Source organism: Eleutherodactylus coqui, chromosome 9 (assembly GCF_035609145.1).
Source record: "Eleutherodactylus coqui strain aEleCoq1 chromosome 9, aEleCoq1.hap1, whole genome shotgun sequence".
Taxonomy (NCBI): Eukaryota; Metazoa; Chordata; class Amphibia; order Anura; family Eleutherodactylidae; genus Eleutherodactylus; species Eleutherodactylus coqui.
In genome coordinates, this window is record NC_089845.1 from 144714715 (window position 1) to 144740564 (window position 25850).

Genomic DNA, 25850 nt, shown 5'->3' on the forward strand with positions numbered 1-25850 from the left:
TCTGCTGAGCAGGGCACTGCAATGGGATACATTTATGCACCGCCGATGGGTTCCAGGGAACCACCCATGCTGTGGGTCCACAGGGACTTCACATTAGGGATTTGTACCTGCCAGTGTCTATGTATTAAAAACCCCGGTCAGACTGGGGCATGCAGTGTGGGCCGAAGACCACCTGCATTTAATCGGACGTTACCTCAGCTGTGATGGGCAATGCAATGGGATATATTTATGTACCGCCGGTGGCTTCCTGGGACCCACCCATGCTGTCGGTCCACACGGAGTTGTAACTGCATGTGTCCACTTCTAAAGAACCAAAGTCTGACTGGGGCATGTAGTGTGGGCCGAAGCCCACCTGCATTAAACCTGACGTTACCTCAGCTGTGCTGGGCACTGCAATGGGATTTGTTTATGTACCGCCGGTGGGTTCCAGGGAGCCACCCATGCTGTTTGTCCACACAGAGTTGTAACTGCATGTGTCCACTACTAAAGAACCCAAGTCTGACTGGGGCATGTAGTGTGGGCCGAAGCCCACCTGCATTAAACCTGACGTTACCTCAGCTGTGCTGGGCCCTGCAATGGGATTTATTTATGTACCGCCGGTGGGTTCCAGGGAGCCACCCATGCTGTGGGTCCACAGGGACTTCACAATAGGAAGTTGTACCTGCCTGTGTCTACTTATAAAAAACCCCAGTGTGACTGGGGCATGTAGTGTGGGCCGAAGCCCACCTGCATTTAATCTGACGTTAGCTCTGCTGTCCAGGGCACTGCAAGGGGATACATTTATGTACAGCCGGTGGGTTCCAGGGAGCCACCCATGCTGTGGGTGCACACGGAATTCCCATTGCGGAGTTGTACCTGCCTGTGACTATTTATAAAAAACCCCGCTCTGACTGGGGCATGCAGACACCTTGACAGAATAAATAGTGTGTGGCACATGGGTTCCCCATTGCTATGCCCACGTGTGCATCTCCTGATGAAGGTGGCACAGGATTGGATTTCTCATTGCTTCTGTACAGCATTGTGGGCTATCGCCCCGCCCCTTTTAAAGATGGTCGCTGCCTGGCCTTGCCAACCCTCCGGAGTGTGTGCTTGCGGTTCCTCCTCATGGCAGACGCACTTATAAATAGACATGAGGGTGGTGTGGCATGAGGGTAGCTGAAGGCTGCGCAGGGACACTTTGGTGTGCGCTGTGGACACTGGGTCGTGCGGGGGGGCTGGGCAGCATTTTACCCAGGAGAAGTGGCAGCGGAGTGTCATGCAGGCAGTGATTGTGCTTTGTTGGAGGTAGTGTGGTGCTTAGCTAAGGTATGCCTTGCTAATGAGGGTTTTTCAGAAGTAAAAATTGTTGGGAGGGGGGGGCACTCTTGCCGCTATTGTGGCTTAATAGTGGGACCTGGGAACTTGAGATGCAGCCCAACATGTAGCCCCTCGCCTGCCCTATCTGTTTCTGTGTCGTTTGCATCACTTTCTTGAATTGCCCAGATTTTCACAAATGAAAACCTTAGCGAGCATCGGCGATATACAAAAATGCTCGGGTCGCCCGCTCGAGCATCGCGAAAAGTTCATCTCGAGTAACGAGCACCCGAGCATTTTGGTGCTCGCTCATCTCTATTAAGGTTGCCAATTTTTGCTACATGGAATAACGCAGTATACAGTATAAATAATTTTTACAATGGTAGCCTATGGATGATGGATGACGCTAAGTTCAAAATGAAGTAGGAATTCAAACAGTACACCAAAATGCAGTTGCTTGAATAATTTTTATTGAACCCACAAATCAATTAACACTGCTGGTGTACAGATACTTTGTATGGGCTTAGTCAGACGAGCAATTTTTTTGCGCGCCAATGTGTACAAAAACAAAATGCACTCCATGCATGCTGAAAATGTGTATGACCACAGCTTCATGCCCATTGCTTTTAATGGGATGCAGGAAATCCCTACAGTAATTTTCAGGGAAGGGTTTGAAACATAAGCCCTCCCCTGAAAATCATCCCTAGCTGCTGGAAATTATAATAATTATATATACATCACCTTTCCACCTGCTTGCAGGTCTGGCGTGCCCTCTCATTGGCTTCCCCTGGCACTCTTCTGAAGCTTCTTCTCCTGCTGGGGATATAAATACCTGCCTCCTGAAAGGGCTGTGTCTGATTGACTGAGCACTTAGCCAATCACAGACAGCACTCAGCCATTCATTGAATGACAGCTGAGTGCTGCTTGTGATTGGCTGAGCACTCAGCCAATCAGACGCAGCCCTTTCAGGAGGCGCGGATTTTTAAATTCCCAACAGGAGAAGAATCTTCAAAAGATGCGCAGAGCTGCACACCGGCGGATAGGTCCTTCTACATTCAGATATACCTTAGGACTATTGCGAGCCATCCTTTCCTGGTTCTCTCATTCTTTAAAACTAACATACTATATGCTTGACAAAGTGTAACCTTGCCAATATGGTGTACTGCTACAAAGTTTCTCCACATCAGTGATATTAATTGATTCGTGATTTCAATAAAATGATTCGAACAACTGCATTTTGGTGTGCTGTTCTGCCTCTTTCTTCATCTGGACACTATTGTATGGGTAGCGATCAACCCTATAGGAACGCGCACCCACATATGCCTCCTATGAGTTGTGCTGCCTGAAACAGTATATATCTGGGATGCCACTAAGTGATATATGTTAAAAGTATACATCCGACTTTTCCATCAAAAATCCTCCCTACAGAAACAACAGATGCACACTAAAGATGCTATGTGAAAAGAGCCTATCTTACATCCACATACTGTTGAGAGAATTAAGTATTCAGATTAACAAATATATTAATGTCAAGACAGACCATGTTTGTAGTGAAAAGTAGTAATGTAAGATGCTATCTGCATATGAAACAACCTGAAGGACAATTTGAAACCCTTTTATTTTCTCCTATTATGCATTTCGAGGTAAATACCGAGTGTATAACTTTTTAAAAGTTGGTATTATAGTGTGATGCATGATAACTGCAGTTTAAAATTCTGTTTCAGACAAATACACAAATAATGGACTTGTAAATGTGGTATAAAGGTTGCACTTATGTAATATCCATAATGCTGTAATATTATCCAACAGCCTACCTACTACTCTCGCTCTGTCATTCTGACTGAGCTGGGGCTAATTTTAATATTTTAATATTATATATTTCAATGTAACTGCTGCTAACATTATTTTTGGGCAAATACTTTATACTTTTGTTCCAATGTAGCAAAAAAAACCAACACTTTAGGTACTGAAATTTGTATAATTTAAGTTTTGTATTATTGCACTTTCATAACTCTCAAGAGTCAGGGAGGACAAAGGATTAGTATTGAGAAAACTGAACTAGTAGAACCCTGTTTTAGGTTGAAATTTGCTAAAAGTTTGGTTCGACGCAATCCCAAACCAAGCTTTTAGCAAAGTTCTACCCCAAACAGGGTTCTGCAAGTTTGGAACACTCAACGCTAGTCTTAATACCAGTGTATAATATTGTCTAACAGCCATAACTATCCATCACTCTTAGGCTCAGACAGTGTTATACATCAGTTTTAAGGGCGAGCACCCACTGGCGTTTGCGTTTTCCGCGGGAAAAAAACGCAGCGTTTTCGCCGCGTTTCCCGCGATTTTTCTGCGCGTTTTTCGCGGCGTTTTCGCGGCTTTTCCATTAATTTCCATTGACTTTCATGGGTGCATTAGGAGAAAAATAAGGACACATATGCAACTGACAGTTCCTATGTTAAAAACGCAAACGCAACGCAAAAAAAACGCCAGTGGACAGGAACACATGTTATCTCTATGCCTGTGCAGGAAAAACGCAAAACGCAAAACGCAGGTAAAAAAACGCCAGTGGGTGCTCGCCCTTAGGAGTTTTGGTGAACTTGCAGTTCGGTTCAAAGTAATTTGGACCAAACCAAACTTTTTTTTAAAGTTTGGCGACCTGGCTGAATTGAGCTTTTCAAAAGTTCACTAATCACTACAAGGGATCTCCAGTTATTTAAAAGTATTACACCATCAAATTAAAGGCTGATTTAGACACAACATTCTCGCTCAAAAAATCGCTCAAAGCCATCTTTTGAGCGAAAATCGTTGTCTGTAACTACATTGACATCGTGCAGTTTTTTTTATTAAGGAATCGCTGTTCGTTCTCTTCAGCATGCTGAAAGAGAACGATCAGCCTTATCAGGAGTTCACAGTGGGATACAGCTGATGCTATTGTTTCAGCTGTATCCCACTCCCTGAACACAGGCGGGGTATGAAGAACACAGCGGTCCAGCTGTGTTCTCCATACCCCGCACGGAGCGCACATCGGTATATCAGCTGAGCGCTCCATGAACAGTTGGTCTATGAAGAACACAGTGGTCCAGCTGTGTTCTGCATACCCTGCTCGGAGCGCTCAGCTCTATACCAGCTGAGCGCCCTGAGCAGAGAACAGATGGATGCAGAAGACATGCGACTCTGCTTGTCTTCTGCATACCCCGCTAGGAACGCAAACTGATCGCTCAATGTTTGAGTGATCACTTTGCCCTCTAAATGCACACAACGATTATCATTCAAAAGTCGCTCAAAAGACATCTTCCGAGCGATATAGTCGTTGTGCCTAAACCAGGCTTAACACCCAAATTAATATATGGATATACTGCTATAGCGGTATACATTCCTTTGAGAAATAATGACAGGCAGTGCCCAGCTGAATAGCGCGCACATTGGGGCTTATTTATGAATCCCCATGGGCCAGGTTTGTCACGCACACCAAAATTGTGACTTTAAGGGTTTGTATGGCATGCTTCACTGCTTTTTCAAAAAGTGGATATGATGTAATGTTAGTGGTATGGTAGCAGATAGCCTATCATGTTTACTATAATTTACGTCCAAAACAGACACAGATTATAGCATAAACCTATTCTAGCTTGCCTAGATCTTTAACTGGTGTATGGAGGTACTGCCAGATGAAACAAATGTATCAAGAGGTGCAAGACTCTTATTAATTTATTGCTGATAGTCAGGCACAAGGCTTACCTAAACTGCTTTGTGAGACACTGGCCTAGGTAAATAAGTCTCAGTGTCATACAGTATATTGCACATTAAATATGCACACACACTACATACAGTTAGATAACACAGCGCATACAGTTGGAAGCATATATTGACCATAAACAAACTACATTGCCCAAAATACTATATTTAGTCCGGGTAATAACATACATTGACCACATGCAACCAAGCAGTACAGATACAGTAGGAAATATTGCCCATATTGAGCCACATAATGCTCTCATAGTGCCAAAGAAAACACAGAAAAGGCACATAGAGAGCCATACTGTACCTATTCAAAGCCAATTAATCCTCAGATGGTGCAAACATAATGCCATACTGTGTTAACATCTAACCATAGAGTCACAAAACACTAAACAGTGTGCAAAATGCCAAATTTGCGCCCATAATTATACTGTACCCACAGATATTTGCAAAAACATCCTATCTATTCCTGGATGTATTTACATACTTGGTATCACAAAATATGTAGCAATGCTCAGACATACTTTTACGTTCAAGAAAAGACCTTTAGGCCTCCCTCACACAGGGCGTTTTTCAACGCTGCCTTTACTGCAGATTCCGCCCCGTTTCAGCAGCGCTGGCATACTTTATGCCAGCGTTTTGGCTGCGGTTTCAGCTCGTCTGAAAACGCAGCCAAGGATGCTGAAAAGGAAAAAAATGGAAGTAATACTCACCTAGCCGCTGCAGTCCAGGTCACGGCCGCTGGTCTCTGCGCTGATCCGGGCTTCCTCTGCACTCACAAGTCTATTGCCGTAGGCTAGGTTTGAGAACCCTGCCTCCAGCAATAAAGTGCTGTGGTTGTCGGCGCTTGCTCGATGCCCAATCACAGCCCTTCATTGACTGTCTCAGCCACTCAGAGCTTGCCGGCACTGATTGGCTGATACAGTCAATGAAGGGCTGTGATTGGACATTGAGCGCGCCGATAACCAATCACAGCCCTCTTTTGCTGGAGGCGGGGTTCTCAAACCTGGCCTACAGCAATAGACTTGGGAGTGTTGGAGAAGCCCGGATCAGCGGCAGAGACTTTTTTTCTCTACCTAGGTGGGACTGATTTTAAGGGTAGGGCTTCTATTGCAAGCCCTCACTCCGAAAATCGGCGAGCGGTTAACGCTGCCAAAAACGCGGCACCAAGTGTTGCCTCGTTTTCAGTAGTGCTAAAACCGCTGCCCATTCATTTCAATGGGCGACGCAGGGCTGAAAACGCCCCAAAAAAGAACTTGCATCGCTGTCAAAGCGCAGCGTTGGAAGGCGCTGCGTTTTCAGCCTTGTGTGAGCAGCCCCATTGAAATGAATGGGAGTGTTGTACAGCGTTTAGCGCTGGGCTGAAAAGGCAGCGCTAAACGCTGTATAAAACGCCCTGTGTGAGGGAGGCCTTACATGATGATATTTAAACAATGTTTACATTATTCAGTAACTTCTTCGTTTAGTCTTAAGAGATGATGTCATGCACGCACAATACAGTCAGGTCACGCTTACCTTAGTGATTCCTACCAGGACCTAGAGTTACAAAATGCAATAAATCTGTCTAAAAACAGACTCCGCTCTGTTCTAAGAACTTTCCTTCCGGTTTGTGCCGATTGCAGAGTTAAATCTAGATTACAATAAAATTGTTCTGTTAAAAAGCCTGAACAGGTCTAGGAATTATTAATGGAAGATGGTACAATCACAGAGGTAATGGAATATTTATCTTAGCAAGACACATTAAAACAAATCAGAAAGAGCCTCTGTCATACTTAATTGCCCTAATATAGGCCATTGGTCTCAAATGCATCTGGTTTATACAGTTTGTTGTAAACACTGGGATGATATCTCAATAATTGAATCTTTGGGATGTGCATAATTCCAGCCAGTAATAAACGTACTTTAGAATCAAGAGTGTCCTGTGATTTATTACCAGCACTATTCAAACAGCGGTCTGCTAACATACAGTACATAGAACATACAACTGACTTCTTATTGAGTGTTTTTAGCTTATGTTGTGGCACTGAAACCCATCAAGGTTCGTTAATACCAATAAGTATTGGATAATTCTCTCTTCTCGGCTTTCAATTTATGCCACTGGGGCAGATTTGCTATGAAAATGCATCAGTTTTGTGGTGCAGATTATGCCAGAAAACTGTCCTTCATGCTTTGCACCACATTTGTGATACATATGAAGGAAGCATGTCCTAAATACAATGTCATGGACCAAAGATATTTGGAGCAAAAATAGTCAAAAACTAAGCCAGCTAATGGGTGGTATAATATTTGACAGTAGTGAAATGACTAAAGATGCACCAGATTTACCATGTAGAAGGAGCCATTGTGATAAATCTATCATGTTTTAAGATTGTAGTCAGTATAAGGAAATCTGCCCATCATGGGCAGAAGCTGTGTCCATTAGAGAACCACATGGCCCAGCAATAATTGGTAGCCAGGCTCCCACTGCAAATGCCAGGTACACAGAGACCTCCAATTCTAGCCATCTCAGCCAAAAACAGTAACCAGAGTATTTAAATCCTTAGCGACTGCCAATAGGCCTTTTGATATCAGTCGTTAAGGGGCCTTATTCGGATGCTTGCTTCTTTTCATGGCACTGAATCAGAAGCCTGGCAAGGATGCTTGGCTGTTGATTGACAGCCTAGCCCTGGCTCCAAGAGCAGGGACTGGATAAACCACCCATCCCTGCTGATGGTTAATGCCACTGCGGCATCAAAAGGGCTGACAAAGGGAGGGGTCTCCTCTCATCTGTGGACCCCTGCAATGTGATCTCAGGATCCCAATGGGTTGCCATCCCTAGTTAAAGTCCCTAAGTCAGCCATCATTATCTGCCTGTTAGGCCATGCATTGTTCGTATGTTATGGTAGCACTGATAGGCAATAATGCTTTGGAATACATACTATGTATTCCAAAGCATTGTAAAAGCGATTGGGAAATCATTACCCTGTGTCCTGTTAGGGGAGAAAAAAGTAAAATCAATAATGTTTAATTAAAAATGTTCTCTCTTTCCACTCCCAAAAAAGTTATTTAATTAATTTTTTTAAATAATCAGCCATTAAAAAAGTATATATTTGGTACGGCTGTAATTCTAATAACCTGAAGAATAAAGATATTGAAGAATCACAAAAAACAATCACGGAATTCTTTTTTTTCTTTTTTTTTTAAAAAAACCTCTTCTTTAATCAATAAATTATATGACCCCCAAAATGGTTCCCATAAAAACTCATCCTACAAGAAACAAGCTCTAATACTGGTCTATCAATCGAATGAATGGTCAATATTAGAGATGAGCGAGCACGCTCGGACCAGTAAGCAGTTACTCGAGAAGAGCGATGCTTGCTAGAGTAACTGCTTTGTCCGAGCGTGCTCGCTCATCTCTAGTCAGTATTCATACTCACTCGTAGAATAAAGTAAAGTTGTTATTTTAACCACATGGTAAGCAGCAGGAAAAATGTGTAACGAACAATGTCAGAATTGCTGCTGGGAAGAGGTGGGTTGCATTCCCCCTCCCCAAAAAGTTAATAAAAGCTAATCAGTGGAGATGAGCGAATCTACTCGGTTCGGGTGTTTTTAAACTCGAGCACCGCTTTTTCCGAGTAACTCACTACTCGGACGAAAAGATTCGGGGGAGTACCGTGGTGGAGCGGGGGTAGCAGTGGGGAACAGGGGGGGGGGGAGCTCCCCCCCCCCACTCCCCTCTGCAACCCCCGACACCCGCCAAATCTTTTTGTCCGAGTAGTCAGTTACTCGGAAAAAGCGGTGCTCGAGTGCAAAAACACCCGAACCGAGTAGATCCGCTCATCTCTACTAATCAGTAAACGGCATCATTGAAAACTACAACTCATCACACCAAAGCAAGCCCTCATATAGCTATATTGGTGGAAATGAAAAAGTTGGCTCAGAATACAGCAATGAAAAAATTAAAAATCCTTGGTCCTATAGGTTGAAAATATGCCAGTCCTTAAGACATTTAAAACCTTAAACAAATAATAACAAGTCCCATTCATTCTGTAAATGCCATAATTTAAAGCTACTTTATTTATTAAAAGTATATTTCATCGTTAAATATGTATACTAAATGTGCACTTTTGCTGAGAATGTACCCAAGAGATTGCAGCCTCTCTACCATTTGATGTAAAATAACATGGCTTTTTACATAAAAATGAGAAAGCCAAATGACTAATGCTAGAAAAACCATAAATTGATATGCATACGGTTGTGGTTATTGTGCTTATTTTCAGAAATTGTGATGTTTAGTTCATCTGGGGACACTTCTGAAATTCTGCTTAATGGAGTAATAGGAGAACAGTGTGTTTGCTAAATATATCGATTAAGGGGCAGACTAAACTGCGGATACAAGACAGTGGGAAAACATAAATCAAATGTGCATGATTGTTAACCTAAGGCCCCTATACACATTAGTCTTAAACCCGCTGATAACAGCAGGGTAGGATAACACTCTAATGTATACAGGGGCAGCTCAAGAAGGATTGGGGACTTTCAACACCCAATCATTTTGTTCCCTGGGAGATAAACCATTTCCAGAGCTGTTTCACTGCAGCTTACCTTCCTAAACACACAAGCATTCGTCTGAGCTGAATGTTCATGTGTATATTCATCTGTTTGCCACCCTACCCATGCTTTCCATTCTGCCAATGACCTTCGACTGAGTTCTCCTTTAACCTGAACCTCCCACTCCCATCTCCAAGATTTCTCCAGAGCTGTACCAGTTCTCTGGACTGCACTACCCCAGGCAATCAAGTTAATTTCAAATGCCCGCAACTTTAAACATGCCCTACAAACACATCTTTTTAGGGAAGCCTACCATGTTCCCTAATCTAAACTTTTCTCCATTTGCCCTGCTTCCACACTACCTCTTGGAAACTCGACCTCCTCCCCACTGGGTCATCTATATACCCTATTGCACCTCTTACTTGTTTTCACACACATACGATTGATGATTGACTAATTGACTCACACAGCTTTATGTATATATGTATAACACCCTATATATATATATATATATATATATATATATATATATATATTTTTTTTTTTTAGTTTTATTTTTTTTTCCCCCTGCTTTGTACAGAACAGGATTTCATGCCTGTTGTCTCACCGTATGCCCTTATAGTCTGTAAGCTCTTGTAAGCAAGGCTCTTACACCTATTGTTTCAGTTGTCCATCACTTTAATATTGCATGTTATGTCCTATTTTGTGTATGTTACCTCTGAATTATGAAGCACTGCAGAATATGTTGTCGCTATATAAAGACGATGATTATTATTATTAGGAAGTCATAGTCATCTGACAGTTGTTGCAGGTTTATGGGCATCTTTTGGTTCTGTTCACACCTAGTTTTGAGCTAGATCAGAGATATGTTGGAGGCTCTCCTAATGCATATCTCCAGTGGAAGGCTGCAATTTACCCCACTGTGTCGGCGTACATGAGAATATGTCACCCATAGGCTCCCATTGAGAAAAAATGGATAGTACAGTAGACTACACTTTTCTATGAGGTATAGCAAGAGGCTTACCAATGCATATCAACACAGCATATGCTAAAAGGGCACATTTTTGGCACAGTCTGGGTGCATGGGGGTCTATTAATAAGTGCTGTCATTCTCATAACTGGAAATAACAAAGTACAAAAGTGGCAATGATTCTACATCTTGGCATATTTCAGAGGTCCTGGCAAGGAAGCGGCCTCTGTGACATCCATATGATCTAATAGAGCACAGGGAAAGAGCTTGTCTTGATGAGATAACACCTTGAACTGTTGATATTCTTCTTGCATGTGCTAAAAAACAATACAATCATAGATTTCATTTACAATCCTCCAGGGGCAGAAAGTTTCTATTTTGTAAATGTGCATTTTGACATTTGTAAACAATTTGAGTCGTTCGCATGGTGAACTATGATGTGTCATCGCAATATAGGTTTCTTTGCATGGCATTCTACAATACAAATTAAATAAATAATATACAAGATGTTCTGATGAAAACCAGGACATATGCATTATTGATTGCTGGAGTATTGAGCACCAATGCAATAAGCAACTCTGATGATGCTTGTCACAGCCAGAAGCGAGATGAATGGCATCCACGACTATCTATTCACATTACATGCCTTTTGCATTCTGTTTATTTACTGACATTCTAGCCTTTGTCAATAACTTTGTATGCCGGATCACAAGTCATACACACTCGAATTTATCCAGCTGGCCTTATTTCTCATATACCATATCCACATTCACTGCAGATACATAGCCTTTCTAGAAATCAGTACTAGATTTGAAGATGCACATCTCTGCTTGAGATAAGTAGTCATCTGCCAATACATAGTCAGTAGAGATGAACGAACCTACTCGTTTCGAGTAATTACTCGATCGAGCACTGCGATTTTCGAGTACTTCCGTACTCGGGTGAAAAGATTCGGGGGGCGCCGGGGGGCGGGGGGAGGCGTGGCGGAGCAGGGGGTAGCAGTGGGGAACAAAGGGGAGCCCTCTCTCTCCCTCTCCCCCCCACTCCATGCTGCAACTCTCCACTCACCCACGGCGCCCCCCGAATCTTTTCGCCCGAGTACGGAAGTACTCGAAAATCGCGGTGCTCGGGCGAAAAAGGGGCGTGGCCGAGTACGCTCGCTCATCTCTAATAGTCAGCTAACTAATTAAGTAACTACTTATACATGTACAAGACAATACGTAGATAAATTGTATGTGTTTAATTATTTTCCAGAACTGCTTATTCAGTAGCAGCCAAATAGTAGACTGTGATCCAATGGCAGATATAGCCGTGGAAATCAGTAGATCTTGATACTCTGCCTCCAGGAAGTTCATCTGTTGGCTTCTCCTTTCCTAGTAAAAGGCACAAGTCATATAGATACTCGTGAGTCTTAAACAATGCTATTACCATGTGTGAGTCTGACACACTCCCTGATTGGAATATACAGTCTAGTATAGAGCAAGGCAGAGGAGCATGGTGGTATATGAAGCAGCAAAGGATGTGATGCACTGGAAATGAGTAACTATTGATGATATCACTATTGCTATCAATGAAGCATCTGAAAAAGAAGCATGTACATGTTTCTGGTCCTCTAGAATATTACCTGAGGATCCGCAAGAAGGATATCCTATTAAAAAAAGTTTGGTAATAGAGGTCACTATGATGATCTTTAACCCCTCTCCAACTCATGACATAATAGCATGCCATGGTATAAGTATTGTTCTTATGAATCAATGTTCTGTTACATCACCAGCGGATGCTCAATATAACTGGTAATCAAATATTCCACTGTAACAGACAACATTGGACAACATAACCCAGCCATTTCTCCTTTTAAGGCCTCATTCAGACTAGCAGGCTTTACACGTTGCTACAGCAGCATGTAAAACCATGCTTCTATAGCAACCAATAGGTTACTATGGAAGCACTCACATGGACCATTTTGTAGTAGCGCAGAATCTGTGATTCTAAAAAAGGATGGACAGCGAGTTCTGTGGTGCACACTGTCCAGGGTGCTTACCATAGTCTGCTATGGGGGCCATGGAAGCAGGCTGCCCGCACCACGGACGTGTGAATGGGCTGCTCCATGGAACCAGCGGCAGCCCATTCACGCACAAAATTACCTGCGAGTCAGGAGCATGGCTTACACGTTGCTTGGCAGCGTGTAAACCACGCTCATCTGAATGAGCCCTAAATGTGAAAGTCAATTGCAACTGAGGCATCTAAGTAGTTAGGCAGAGAAAGATGGCCCCCTCTGTTACCCCATTGGCATCCTTATAATACAGTTAAAATGTTGTTTATACCACAAGGTGTACAACTTAAAGAAAAAAATAAGAATGTCAGAAGGACTGTTTTTTTTTCATTAACCTCTTAAAAAAATTAATGAAAGGTAATCAATGTATTATTATATGTACCCCAAAATGGTGCCAATGAAAAATATAACTCATCCCACAAAAAACATCCTCATGATGGTACATCAACAGAAAAAATACAATTTATTATATGAAAATTATTTCATTGCGCAAAAGTAGTTTTGATTCAAGACCTTAGTTACGATGTAATGACCATTTAAAGACCGCTTGGCAAAATTTGTTGCTGTGATATAATAGTAACTTCTAATACAAAAGTTACAGTTATTGTAATATATTGCTTTGTATTGTGTCCTACTTTCCTTGAATACAATCCAATATATGGATGATATTAGAAAAAAACTTTCTAACAGTGAGGATGATCAATGAGTGGAACAGGTTACCACGGGAGGTGGTGAGTTCTCCTTCAGTGGAAGTGTTCAAGCAAAGGCTGGAAAAAAATCTGTCTGGGATGATTTAGTGAATCCTGCATTGAGCAGCGGGTTAGACCCGATGACCCTGGAGGTTCCTTCCAACTCTACCAGTCTTTGATTCTATGATGCCTACACTATAATTTAACTGTTGTCACTAGATATTGCTGATGCTGCAAAAACTAGGAGGTTATAAAACGATCTACTGACATGGTATGCAAAAGTCTTCTGGCCTGAAAAGGGAAATCAAAGGCCAATGGTATCTCAGCACAGTTCTTGGCTGTACTATGTCCATGCTGCCCTGTGGCCCTACTCAAAACCCAGGGACGTAGCTAATGGCTCACAGACACTGGTATAAAAATTCAATTTAGGGGTCCTCAACGCAACTTCCTTTCATGGCTACTGACAACATTCCATCTGTAACTTTCCGCTGCATTGCTGGCTCTCTTAGGCTGTTCACACAGAAAAAATGCAAATGAAAATCCATATCAGAAATCTGTGTGATTGCCACAGATTTTCATTTATTAAAGCCTCAAATTCACATGCCCTCATCAAAGGGCCTTTAGCCCTAAAGGCATTTCTTCCTCTGCTCTCCTGCAGCAATTAGCTGATTGCCTCCTTTAACTCTAGGCTGGTCTGTCACCCCCTTATTGCACTTGAAGCACATGCCTTCCTGCCCCTTCTTAGCTACACCCCTGATAATTGCAATTTCAGGACTATTACTATACATGGAACATTCCATTGGAAGAGGAGTTTTGTAACAAGTCAGAGGGAACAGTGACAGATTTAAAAAGGAGGAGTAATAAAAGAAAAATAAAAAAAATGGGCAGAAGCACTTAAAAGGAAGAGCTGGTGTGGTTCAGCCTTGTTGTTGGGACATTGTGTATATTTGAATTATTATCCACATTAAAGAGATTATCTGCTTTAGTAAGAGGTCCCATATGATAAATTGATGTGGTGTGGTGACCTGCTGCTTGGACCCCTAATAGTCATCTGTAATTTGGGAGGGGGATGGAATCTGGCAGTGTTCAATCTCCCTCACATGGGAAATAAAGCATTGCACTGTTCCTATTTAAATCAATAGGATCAAAAGGCAAAAAAAACAAAACAAAAAACAATCCTTGCGCTGCTTATGCACAGGGAGGATAAATAAAGTAAGGCCGATAGCAGACGGCCCGGTCAGATCCGGCTGCGAGAATTCTCGCAGCGGAACCCGACCCGAGCACCTGCAGAGAGCAGCGCGTCACTCACCTGCTCCCACGGCCCCGGCTCTTTCATGTGTCAGCTGCCGGGCAGCCGGCACATGCGCAGAGCCGAGCCGGCGGCTGGGGAGTGACATTTTGCAGAGCCCCGCACAGAAATGGAGCACACTGCGATTTGTTTGCCGCGCAAAATTTCGCGCGGCCAAATCGCGACCGTCTGCCTAGGATTGCGTTTTTTAACGCAATCCTATGGCAGCTTCCAAGGGCGGAAATTCTGCGGGAAATCCTGCCGCGGAATTTCCGCTCGTCTGCAGGCGGCCTAAAGTAGAATTTATTTCATTGAGGTGGTTTGGACTACAGCCAACTCCCCCTCAAGTCCAGGTTAGCCAAATATGAGGAAGGAAGATGGTGACAGGCAGTCTTCATTCAAGCAGTTTATTTACAGTACCAGGCAGTACATATGCACAGGTATGTTTTTGGACTGTTATGGTAATGCATTGACATATTAAGCCTCCAGAGCCCGATACTCTCTTTCTACAGTGATCAGCTCTTTTTTTGTCAGCCCCATAAACATTGAATAGAGTGGCAGTGCACATGTGAGACCAGTGCTCCATTCACACTCCTCCTCACTACAATTATACAGTAAGGAGGAACAAGGGGCTCGGGATCCCTGTTCTAGTGATCAGTGGAGGACCCATCAATGGACCACCAGCTACAGTATCAAATCTATCATCTATCCTGTGCATTGGTGAAAAATGTTTTTCATAAAATAACACATTTGAGTCATGTCAGTTGGAAGCTTGGGCCTCCATGCTTTGAATTTGTTTTTCTAGCACATTCCACATATGCTATATTAGATAGAGATTAGAGAATTTGAAGGCAAATCAACACATTAACTCTTTGTCTTGTCCTAAACTATTCTTGTATAATTTTTGTAATGCGTAAGGTGCATTATCCTGCTGAATACTGCAACTGCCTTTAGTGAATATTGTTGCAATGAAGGGGTATACTTGATGTATACAATCTTTAGGTAGGTGTTATGTGTCAAATTAACATTCACATGAATATAAGGACCCATATTTCCTAGCAGAACCTTGCCCAGAGCATCACATTGCCTCCACCAGCATTACTTTTTCCTATAGTGCATCCTGGTACCATCAATTCTCCAGGTAAGGAACATGCATGCACTGAGCTGTCCATATGATGTGCAGTAAAAGAAAATGTGATTTATCAGACCAGTTGAACTTCTTCCATTGCTTCACAGCCCAGTTCCAGAGCTCGTGTGTCCATTGGGGCACTTCGACAGTTGTCAGGGCCAGCATGGACCTTTTGCCCAGTCTGCAGTGATGCAGACCTTTAGACAAAAAGTTGTAATGTACTGTGTGTGCTTATATTTTAGGCAGGTATGTAAATATGATGCAAAGTAAGAATGCTTTCCAATATTGAAGTGTTTATAGTTTATTTTCCTCAGTTAACCAAAAGGAAAGTGAATGAACAAAAGAGAATTCTAAACCAAATCAATACTTGGTGTGACGACCCTTTACCTTCAACAGCATCAATTCTTCTAGGTACACTTGCACACGTTTTCAAGAAAGCTAGCAGGGAGGTTATTCTAAAGATCAACTAACCACAGATCTTTTGTTGATGTAGACTTGCTCAATGCCTTCTGTCTCTTCATGCAATTCCAGATAGAATTAATGATGTTGCGATCTGGGGTCTGTGGGGGCCATATCATCACTTCCAGGACCCTTTTTTCTTCTTTACACTGAAGATAGTTCTTATTGACATATACAGTACTGTATATAGTGGTGTGTTTGTGCCAGAAGTGGGGGTCAAATCTCAAGATAATATCCAAAAAAGGGTCTTCTCTGTGTTTTGGGTGGTAAATAAATAAAAATAAAACTTGTTATTTGTATAGTGCTAACCTATTCCACAGCACTTTCAGGTAATTCATTTATTACCCCCAACCAAGCTGGGTACTCATTTTACTGACCTTGGAAGTATGGAAGAGTCAACCTTAAGCCGGCTACCTGAACCATGTGGGTATGGAACTCGCAACCTTCAGATCATGAGCGAGATCTTAGGACTGCATTTTTGCTGCCATAACACTCTGCGCTACACAAGGCTGTCTAATGAAGTAATTAACATGTAGGTGACAGGGCTCAATATGAAATAGATGTATGCTTCCCACAATGGCTCCTCATCTGTGGAAGAGACAAACATGGCAAGGTAAGAAACACCTCTTGTATAGTTTTGTAATTTTAAGTTCTGGGCTCTAGAACTGATAGAGAGGGAAGTTGCACTTATTAGTTAGTGGCTAAATGGCCAGGCTTTATTTTCGCTCCAATGCAGTAAAGTTTACTTTGTTATACTGTGAAGAGTGAATAAAGCTGATTCGAAGTCAAGTTTGAACCAGGAGTCCATAGTTTTGAAGGGAATGTCCTATGTGAGCCAACCATCTAACATCTGGGATTATCATGCCCTTGAGCTGACACCTCCTAAGCTGTCAATATCTATCTATATCTATCTATCTATCTATCTATCTATCTATCTATCTATCTATCTATCTATCTATCCATCTATCCATCTATCCATCTATCCATCTATCTATCTCATATCTATCTCATATCTATCTATCTATCTATCCATCTATCCATCTATCCATCTATCTATCTCATATCTATCTATCTATCCATCCATCTATCTCTCTCATATCTATCTATCTATCTATCTATCCATCCATCTATCTATCTCATATCTATCTATCCATCTATCTCTCTCATATCTATCTATCTATCTTATATCTATCTATCCATCTATCTATCTCATATCTATCTATCTATCTCATATCTATCTATCTATCTATCTATCTATCTATCTCATATCTATCTATCTATCTATCTATCTATCTATCTATCTCATATCTATCTATCTATCTATCTCATATCTATCTATCTATCTATCTATCTATCTATCTATCTATCTATCTCATATCTGTCTATTTTTTCATAATTTTAAAGAAAGTGTAAAATGAAATGTAAAGGTAATAGTTAACTTGTGATCTTATCTAAAGAATCCCTGTTGGTCGTTCCTATTTACAATTCACATAAAATTCCCATAACATGATTTAATCATAGCATGATACAACATTGATAAGTCAAGTTCTATTTTTTGTGTTTTACGGCAGTTCATTTATAGCCTATGTTATCACAGCAGGTTTGATTTAGTATTACCTGTTACTTATCTTCATATTCATACTGAGCAGTTTCTCAAACGACACTATTGTAAAATATTCTATTCAGTTATTAATTGGTGTCATTATAGCTCATGGCTCACAGGGTGTCTTTATCATTTGCCATTTAGGATGTGGGGATTCTATTGAGATTTGTATCCTTTGATAGCTGTCAGATCCACTATATCCTATATATTGTAAAGTATTCCACAAGGGTAACTTTTCTAGTTCTTCAGATGTATTCTTGTAACATTTTGTGACTTGAATAGTTGTAAGAACCTTGAAAAAATATAGTTTGAGGTTTGGAAAGCTTTTAAGATTTAAAATGAATCTATTAAGAGAAAATGAACTATTGTTTAAATCGATATTTTACACTAAAAGTTTCAGTAAAAAATAATTTGGTGGTGAGTTTTTTTTTCTTACACACTATGTTACAATTTATGTTTTAAAAAATCCTGAAATCTTGAAGTTTTCACACTGACCACTAAGCCTTATAATAGGTTGACACAGCTTAAAAGGCAAACGCAATTCTGGGCTGTATTAGGAGGAGCATACAGTCCAGATCACGTGGGGTAATTATCCCCCTCTACTCTACTCTTCCTTAGTCAGACCTCATCTGGAATACTGTGTCCAGTTCTGGGCACCCCACTTTAAAAAAGAAATTGACAAACTGGAGCAAGTTCAGAGAAGAGTTACCAAGATGGTGAGCGGTCTGCAAATCATGTCCTATGAGGAACGGTTAAAGGATCTGGGAATGTTTAGCTTGTACAAAAGAAGACTGAGAGGAGACTTAATAGCGGTCTACAAATATCTGAAGGGTTGTCACAGTGCAGAGGGATCAGCCCTATTCTCATCTGCACAAGGAAAGACTAGAAGCAATGGGATGAAACTGAAAGGGAGGAGACAAATTAGATATTAGAAAAAACATTCTGGCAGGTTACCACGGGAGGTGGTGAGTTCTCCTTCAATGGAAGTGTTCAAACGAAGACTGGACAAATATCTGTCTGGGATGATTTAGTGATCCTGCACTGAGCAGGGGTTTAGACCTGATGACCCTGGAGGTTGCTTCCAACTCTACCATTCTATGATTTTATATGATTCCTGTTCTGAAGAGAATGATTTTCAGCAGCCATGTCATTATCATCCCAAGCAGGATTACAATAGCAGGTAATACTCTGTTTATAGAGCTAAAGACAGGTAAAACAGGATCATAGCATTAACAACAGGTGATGCTTACATTTATTAGATTAAAGGTATAGATTTCACAGGTGCTTTACCCATTAATTACAGGTTCACAAAGTCTGGTTACTGACAACTCTGTCCTTCTTAGGAATTAAAAATCAAATAAGTAGGTCAGCACATAGAGCTGAATAAAAAGAATCAAACCTTATTCATACAAATGTAAATATAAATTACAATTTAAAAACATACATAAGAGGAGATGACATCTGAATAAGCAAAGACAGAATGTGGCAATTCAATTACATTGGTAGGTGACAGCATAAATAGTACATGAATTATAATGAGAGATCCACAATGTTCAAGTAAAGCTTAACATCAAATAATTAAGATACATATTAAAAGAACAGTGGTATCACACAAAAATAATCATAAACTTCCCTTTAGCACATAATACCACAGTCGGTCACCTGCGCCCTAATACACGTTTTGCGATAGCTTCCTCAGGGAGGAATAGTCCTGAACTAAGGAAGTTGTGCTTAAATAGCAAAAAATGGTTCCGCTGCTAATGAGACACCTGTATGGTCATGTGATCATAGACACTCCTAGGAAGGAATCATTCAGTGGGAGGAATCCCCTTTTCTTCACATCCACACGTGGAAACCTTCTAATAGTTAGTATATAATGTTTACCATAACAAAAATGGCATCAAAGCATATGATACAAATGGGAACAACCATCATTTCTTCTAATAGATATTGTCAAATAGAAAGAAATGCCAGTAGCAATACCAAGATGGTGTCACCATCTGCCTAAGAGCAAACATGCCTCATTTCCTTGTGTTACAGGAAGTGATGTCACTGATAGTTTTATATATATATATATATATATATATATATTTATATATATATTAACAAAATACCAGTATCTGAGATGATGACACCATCCATCTAAGGGCAAGCAATACATAGCTTCCTTATAAGAAAGGAATCAGATGGAAAGAAAAAGTAGAGCAGCTTGGTAAAATGGAGATCGTAATATAATATAAAAAGTCAAATTCACCAGAAAAAAAAGGCAAAAGAAACACCAATAAATAAAAGACAGTTGGGCTTAAATTATAGTTTAAATCCACTGGATGGTGGAGAGCTGCTAGTCTAAGTGATCCAGGTAAAAACAGTAGAATAAAAGATGAAAAAAATTGTATAAAGACTGCGCTGCTTAAAATAGATATTATAGTAAACTATGACTTACTTAAGTAAGGGAAGCCCATATTTGGAAAGAGAACTTCCCTCCGTGAGTCACCAGAGAGACAATGAAACAGTGTTCATTCCTTTCAAGATGATCAGTAGATAAAACAGTGAGTCCACGGTAAGAACTTCATATAATGATTTAATAAAACATACAGATACAAAACAAAAAAAACAAAGAAATTCAATGTGACACGTATTGGGGTATAGGCATAACCACTTTCTTAAGCATACATACATGATATATAGCAACTCTTTTATAATCATGAAATACTAAGTGCAATGGGTGTGGCGGCACACAGATAGACCACGCCCACCCAGGGTCCATCTCTTCAAAGCAGACGGAAAGACAACATATTTACTGAAGAAGCAAAAAGGAAGTGATGTCACTGGTAATCATACATATGTTTAGTCATTGTTACACCTACCCAATGCCATCATCCAACATGACGTAACCATCCTTCTAAGGGCAAATGACATTACTTGTGTCTTCAAAAAGATATTTACTGTAGCTGACCAGCTTTGCTATAAAATAATGAATACTATTGACCTTGAGAGCATATAACAGATATGTTTTGATACATTACTAATACACATGGACATTGGTCAATAGTAGATGCTGCTGGTAAGAAATATGAAGATAGAAATAGATAGATCGATAGATAGATAGTAGAGATGAGCGAGCACCAAAATGCTCGGGTGCTCGTTACTCGGGACGAAAATTTCGCGATGCTCGAGGGTTCATTTCGAGTAACGAACCCCATTGAAGTCAATGGGCGACTTGAGCATTTTTGTATTTCGCCGATGCTCGCTAAGGTTTCCATTTGCGAAAATCTGGGCAATTCAAGAAAGTGATGGGAACGACACAGCAACGGATAGGGCAGGCGAGGGGCTACATGTTGGGCTGCATCTCAAGTTCCCAGGTCCCACTGTTAAGCCACATTAGTGGCAAGAGTGCCCCTCCCCCTCCCAACAATTTTTACTTCTAAAAAGCCCTCATTAGCAATGCATACCTTAGCTAAGCACCACACTACCTCCAACAAAGCACAATCACTGCCTGCATGACACTCCGCTGCCAATTCTCCTGGGTTACATGCTGCCCAACCCCCCCTGCACGACCCAGTGTCCACAGCGCACACCAAATTGTCCCTGCGCAGCCTTCAGCTGCCCTCATGCCACACCACCCTCATGTCTATTTATAAGTGCGTCTGCCATGAGGAGGAACCGCAGGCACACACTCCAAAGGGTTGGCACGGCTAGGTAGCGACCCTCTTTAAAAGGGGCGGGGCGATAGCCCACAATGCTGTACAGAAGCAATGAGAAATCCAATCCTGTGCCACTTCCATCAGGAGCTGCAAACGTGGGCATAGCAATGGGGAACCTATATGCCACACACTATTCATTCTGTCAAGGTGTCTGCATGCCCCAGTCAGACCGCGGTTTTTTATAAATAGTCACAGGCAGGTACAACTCCGCAATGGGAATTCCGTGTGCACAGACAGCATGGGTGGCTCCCTGGAACCCACCGGCTGTACATAAATGTATCCCATTGCAGTGCCCTGGACAGCAGAGCTAACATCAGATTAAATGCAGGTGGGCTTCGGCCCACACTACATGCCCCAACCTGACCGGGGTTTTTAATTCATAGACACAGGCAGGTACAACTCCCTATTGTGAAGTACGTGTGGAACCACAGCATGGGTGGCTCCCTGGAAACCACCGGCGGTACATAAATATATCCCATTGTAGTGCCCAGCACAGCTGAGGTAATGTCATGTTTAATGCAGGTGGTCTTCGGCCCACACTGCATGCCCCAGTCAGACTGGGGTTCTTTAGAAGTGGACACATGCAGGTACAACTCCGTGTGGACCGACAGCATGGGTGGCTCCCTGGAACCCACCGGCGGTACATAAATATATCCCATTGCATTGCCCATCACAGCTGAGGTAACGTCCGATTAAATGCAGGTGGTCTTCGGCCTACACTTCATACCCCAGTCAGACTGGGGTTCTTTAGAAGTGGACACATGCAGTTACAACTCCGTGTTGACCGACAGCATGGGTGGCTCCCTGGAACCTACCGGCGGTACATAAATATATCCCATTGCAGTGCCCAGCACAGCTGATGTAACGTCAGCTTTAATGCAGGTGGGCAAAAAATTAATTGGATTACACTGTAGGCGAGGGCCCCAAAAAATAGGTGTACCAACAGTACTAATGTACCTCAGAAAAATTGCCCATGCCCAACCAAGAGGGCAGGTGAAACCCATTAATCGCTTTGGTTAATGTGGCTTAATTTGTAACTAGGCATGGAGGCAGCCCAGTTAAAATAAAAATTGCTTCAGGCGCAAGTTTCAACGCTTTAATGAGCATTGAAACGTATAAAAATTGTTTACAAAAATTATATGACTGAGCCTTGTGGGCCCAAGAAAAATTGCCCGTTCGGCGTGATTACGTGAGGATTCAGGAGGAGGAGCAGGAGGAGGAGGATGAATATAATACACAGATTGATAAAGCTAAAAGGTCCCCGTTTTTGATGGTGATAGAGAACGATTCTTCCATCCGCAGGTGCAGCCTCCGTATTGCTTACGTATCGCTGCTGTCCGCTGGTGGAGAAGAGAAGTCTGGGGAAATCCAGGCTTTGTTCATCTTTATGAGTGTAAGCCTGTCGGCACTGTCGGTTGACAGGCGGGTACGCTTATCCGTGATGATTCCCCCAGCCGCACTAAACACCCTCTCTGACAAGACGCTAGCCGCAGGACAAGCAAGCACCTCCAGGGCATACAGCGCGAGTTCAGGCCACGTGTCTAGCTTCGACACCCAGTAGTTGTAGGGGGCAGAGGCGTCACGGAGGACGGTCGTGCGATCAGCTACGTACTCCCTCACCATCCTTTTACAGTGCTCCCACCGACTCAGCCTTGACTGGGGAGCGGTGACACAGTCTTGCTGGGGAGCCAGAATGCTGTCAAAGGCCTTATAGAGTGTTCCCCTGCCTGTGCTGTACATGCTGCCTGATCTCCGCGCCTCCCCTGCTACCTGGTCCTCAGAACTGCGCCTTCTGCCACTAGCGCTGTCGGATGGGAATTTTACCATCAACTTGTCCGCCAGGGTCCTGTGGTATAGCATCACTCTCGAACCCCTTTCCTCTTCAGGTGGAAAGGTTCTCCTTATACCGTGGGTCGAGCAGTGTGTACACCCAGTAATCCGTAGTGGCCAGAATGCGTGTAACGCGAGGGTCACGAGAAAGGCATCCTAACATGAAGTCCGCCATGTGTGCCAGGGTATCTGTACGCAACACATGGCTGTCCTCACTAGGAAGATCACTTTCAGGATCCTCCTCCTCCTCCTCTGGCCATATACGCTGAAAGGATGACAGGCAAGCAGCATGGGTACCCTCAGCAGTGGGCTAAGCCGTCTCTTCCCCCTCCTCCTCATGCTCCTCCACCTCCTCCTCAACGCGCTGAGATATAGACAGGAGGGTGCTCTGACTATCCAGCGACATACTGTCTTCCCCCGCCTCCGTTTCCAAGCGCAAAGCGTCTGCCTTTATGCTTTGCATGGAACTTCTCAAGAGGCATAGCAGAGCACTGCTGACGCTAATGATTGCAGCATCGCCGCTCAGCATCTGGGTAGACTCCTCAAAGTTTCCAAGGACCTGGCAGAGGTCTGCCAACCAGGCCCACTCTTCTGTAAAGAATTGAGGAGGCTGACTCCCACTACGCCGCCCATGTTGGAGTTGGTATTCCACTATAGCTCTACGCTGCTCATAGAGCCTGGCCAACATGTGGAGCGTAGAGCAGTCGGTGCACTGGCAGATTAAACCGATGTTGCAGGGTGCGCAGGGTGGCAGTGTCCGTGTGGGACTTGCGGAAAATTTGCGCTGAGCCGGCGCACCTTTCCAAGCAGGTCTGACAAGCGTGGGTAGCTTTTCAGAAAGCGCTGAACCACCAAATTAAAGACGTGGGCCAGGCATGGCACGAGCGTGAGGCTGCCGAGCTGCAGAGCCGCCACCAGGTTACGGCCGTTGTCACACACGACCATGCCCGGTTGGAGGCTCAGCGGCGAAAGCCAGCGGTCGGTCTGCTCTGTCAGACCCTGCAGCAGTTCGTGGGCCGTGTGCCTCTTCTCTCCTAAGCTGAGTAGTTTCAGCACGGCCTGCTGACGCTTGCCCACCGCTGTGCTGCCACGCCGTGCGACACCGACTGCTGGCGACGTGCTGCTGCTGACATATCTTGATTGCGAGACAGAGGTTGTGTAGGAGGAGGGTGGTTTAGTGGAGGAAGCATACACCGCCGCAGATACCACCACCGAGCTGGGGCCCGCAATTCTAGGGGTGGGTAGGACGTGAGCGGTCCCAGGCTCTGACTCTGTCCCAGCCTTGACTAAATTCACCCAATGTGCCGTCAGGGAGATATAGTGGCCCTGCCCGCCTGTGCTTGTCCACGTGACCGTTGTTAAGTGGACTTTGGCAGTAAACGCGTTGGTGAGGGCGCGTGCAATGTTGCGGGAGACGTGGTCGTCCAGGGCTGGGACGGCACATCGGGAAAAGTAGTGGCGACTGGGAACTGAGTAGCCTCCATTTCCACAAGCCTATATGGCAGCATCTCCAGGCTGATGAATTTGGCTATGTGCACGTTTAACGCTTGAGCGTGCGGGTGCGTGGCGGCGTACTTGCGCTTGCGCTCAAACACTTGCGCTAGCGACGGCTGGACGGTGCGCTGAGAGACATTGCTGGATGGGGCCGAGGACAGCGGAGGTGAGGGTGTGGGTGCAGGCCAGGAGACGGTAGTGCCTGTGTCCTGAGAGGGGTGTTGGATCACAGTGGCAGGTTGGGGCACAGGGGGAGAGGCAGTGGTGCAAACCGGAGGCGGTGAATGGCCTTCGTCCCACCTTGTGGGGTGCTTGGCCATCATATGTCTGCGCATGCTGGTGGTGGTGAGGCTGGTGGTGGTGGCTCCCCGGCTGATCTTGGCGCGACAAAGGTTGCACACCACTGTTCGTCAGTCGTCTGCACTCTCAGTGAAAAACTGCCAGACCTTTGAGCACCTCGGCCTCAGCAGGGTGGCATGGCGCGAGGGGGCGCTTTGGGAAACAGTTGGTGGATTATTCGGTCTGGCCCTGCCTCTACCCCTGGCCACCGCACTGCCTCTTCCAACCTGCCCTGCTGCTGCACTTGCCTCCCCCTCTGAAGACCTGTCCTCAGTAGGCTTAGCAAACCAGGTGGGGTCAGTCACCTCATCGTCCTGCTGCTCTTCCTCCAAATCCTCTGTGTGCTCCTCCCTCGGACTTACTGCAATTACTACTACCTGACTGAAAGACAACTGTGTCTCATCGTCGTCGTCCTCCTCACCCACTGAAAGCTCTTGAGACAGTTGCCGGAAGTCCCCAGCCTCATCCCCCGGACCCCGGGAACTTTCCAAAGGTTGGGCATCGGTCACGACAAACTCCTCCAGTGGGATAGGAACCATTGCTGCCCATTCTGGGCAGGGGCCCGAGAACAGTTCCTGGGAGTCATTGTAATGGAGTGAGGAGGCTGGGAGGAAGGAGGAGCAGCAGACAGAGGATTCAGAGTTGCAGCAGTGGACGACGCAGAACTCTGGGTGGTCGATAGATTGCTGGATGCACTTTCTGCCATCCACGACAGGACCTGCTCACACTGCTCATTTTCT